General features: G+C 32.6%; 1 long non-coding RNA gene across 1 annotated transcript in view; it reads left to right on the top strand.

The window, feature by feature from the left end:
* LOC106793835 overlaps positions 1-2,456 on the top strand; it is a 3,199-nt gene extending 743 nt beyond the window's left edge. The window contains exon 2 of the long non-coding RNA XR_001382467.1: positions 2,193-2,456. This is a non-coding gene — a long non-coding RNA (uncharacterized LOC106793835). The remainder of the gene's footprint in view (positions 1-2,192) is intronic.
* Positions 2,457-3,140: the final 684 nt, after the last annotated feature.

Raw genomic sequence — 3,140 nt, 5'->3', positions numbered from 1 at the left:
TCTCTCTCTCTCTCTCTCTCTCTCTCTCTCTCTCATCTACCTTTCTCTTTTCTTAGTCTACCAACGAATTTAGTAAAAGACGCCTTTTGATTTTCCTACGAAGGAAAACGCTACTCTCTCTATCTCTCTTTCTTTCTCTCTTTCTCTCTTTTCCAAGTTATCGCTACTCGCAGTAGAAGCTCCGAAGAGTTAATTCGATGTTCAGCGAACCCTTATTCGTCCTTCTTAAATTCCCTCCTTGCCTGTCTGTCTGTCTGCCTGTCTGTCTGCCTGCCTGCTTGCCTGCCTGCCTTGCTTCCTTCCTTCCGTTTGAAAAATGAACCCCTCTACCCCGCCACCTCTCTTTCTCACTCATTCCCTTGGTCTACTCTTTTGGACAAAGTGCCGCGAGCCTTTTTCCATCTACCTCCCACCCACCCCTCCTCTCTCTTTCTCTCTCTTGTGCTTTCTTCAACAAAGAGTGGGTGGAAAACCTATTTTAAGATTCACATTCGCGATGAAAATCGATAAGCAGATGTATTGCTTTATTCGCATCGTATATTTATCGTGGCTGCATCGGATACTAGCGATGTGTATTATTAGAAGAAGATATCGTGTATCGGTTCAAGATAGGTGGGTAGGTACTAGAGGAAGGTGTGGGGTGGGGTAAGGTGGGGTGGGGTGTGTGGGACGAGTACACCAGACGGAGTATTTTCTTCTTCTTCTTCTTCTTCTTCTTCTTCTCTTTTCTTCTACTTCGACAATACCTGCCAACATTCCTTCCCTTTCCTTCCCTTACTTTACCTTACCTTACCTTACCTTACCTTCTATTCTATTCTCTTCTTTCCCTTTACTTTACTTTCTTTATTTTCTCGATATATATATATATATATACCTAAGAATAAATGTTTCTCCACTTTTCCTTCACGTGCTATCGCATTTTCTTCGTTAGAGAAAACTCCTAACATGGATTCTTCCTTCTTCTCTTATACCATCGTTTTCTCTCTTTCTACTTCATTCCAACCAACATCGATCGATCTTATACACACACACACACACATATAGATATATATATATATATATTTCTTTTTCTTTTTATATATATATATGTTTCATTTAGATACATAGATACATATGTATTCTCGATTCCATTCATTTGAAAATTTCGAGTACGGAAGCTATTAAGAATTCGGAAAACTTGTAACAACCATCTACAAAACTGAAATATTCTTCAATTTTATATCTTCTTTTTTTATTTTTATCCCTCCCTCCCCCCCTCCTCCTACCCTCCTCGTGTTCCTATATTATACTTTTATATATATAAATACATATTCATTGTTATCATATATAAAACAGTAAAATACGTTACCGACTGAAAATTTGAGTACTGCTATTGCATTTGCATTATATACATTTATTTCATTTTGCTTTAACAATAAGATCGAAGAAAATACTATAGTAAGATATTCTATAAGAAAAAGAAAAAAAAAATAATTGTAACGATATGCTTTTACTTTAACAAAAGATACGTTTTTTTTTTAAGAAAAATTCTTCCACCAATGGTAAACTTTTCTAATTGATTTTTCACGTATAACAAATATTTTTAATATAAAGAACAAAATAAAGTATATTTTAATTGTACATATGTTAGTTCATATATTGTTAATTCGGAATTATGAACATTATTCACAATGGCAGACGTTTTTGGGTAATAGAAGAATTGTATTCATATTTCTCACATTTCTTAGATATCGAGCAACCGACCAACCCCCATAATCAACCCCTTCACAATCAACCCCTCACAGACAAAAGCGAATGTGTGTGTTGATTGTAGGGGGGATTAGGTTGCCCAATAATGTATTCTTCTCAACATTACTTACATAATAATTTGATATTCTATAGGATACCAAAGTATTATTTACAATGCCTAGGAAAAGTCCATAACAATTCTTTTGTTTCCTACATTTGTCCAAAAACGTCTGCCATTGTGGATAATGCCTACGCAATGTTCATAATTCCGAATTTCCCAAATGGTCCGTAACACATAATATAATATTTAATTATTGTCAGATATTTCATAATAGTAGTAATAATAGTAGTAATATTCAATTTGATGTATACTAAAACTTTTAATCGATAACGTATGCGTTATAATAAGAATGATTTCACAATAATATGTTTTTTTTACGTAAAGTTTGGTATTTATCTAACAGGAAGGCTTACGCAATCCGAAAATGGCTTTTTCCAAGTGTCATCTTTATTTCTTATGGTATTATCTGGTGATCGCTATATTGACCTGTACCACGGAGGAAAGTGCGATTCGTACGAAACGTTTTCTGTTTCATCAAGTCGAAGAAACTATCGAAAAGATGAAGAATACTATATCGACGAATATAAATCAAATTTTTAATAATCGACGTATCGACGATAATAATGCAAATATAAAGGAATTAAGTACAACAACTGCCCTACCAAATGTGGGAAGTCGACAGATTATTATAGTACCGATTAGGTGTGAACCTCATTACGTAAACGTCAATGGAAAGTGTCGTCTCAATATCGAATGATTATTGATCAAATACGTATCTCTTAATGTGTATGTATATGTGTATATGTGTATAAGTATTTGAAGATAATTTTTAATGGACTAATATGAGATTAGAAATGAAAATTGTTTAAATAAAATAATATGAAAAATGATTTCACTCGTGTATCTAATATTTATTTGTATTCAACAAAAATGAATGTAAAAAAAATTCGATAATCATTTATAATAATAAGAAAAAAAGTATGTTTTAAGTAATGACACGTGTGTGCTAATACAGATAGATATTAAAAATAGAACAAAAAATAATACGTATTTAACGACGATACGCGGATAATTTATAAACATCGTTTGTAATTTCCAAGAAATTTCGAAACATCCTGAATTCGACGAGAATGTTTTGCGTTGCGTAGCACGAGAGGTTTGTAAATTTGATATCATTTAGTATACGCCTTCGATAAATGTATTATCACGAATTGAAATTCTATCTGAATTCGATAAATGTCTAAATAAAACAGAATAAAAAAAAAAAAAGAACAAAAAAAAAACCGATTGAGGAATAGTAAGCAAACGTTAAGCAAAGGATAATAAAATTGGGTCAAATTATTTTATATAT

Source organism: Polistes canadensis, unplaced genomic scaffold, assembly GCF_001313835.1.
Source record: "Polistes canadensis isolate GaletaPanama2010 unplaced genomic scaffold, ASM131383v1 scaffold_19, whole genome shotgun sequence".
NCBI lineage: Eukaryota > Metazoa > Arthropoda > Insecta > Hymenoptera > Vespidae > Polistes > Polistes canadensis.
Note: the sequence above shows the minus strand (reverse complement) of the source record. Positions and strands in the feature narration are given on the sequence as shown.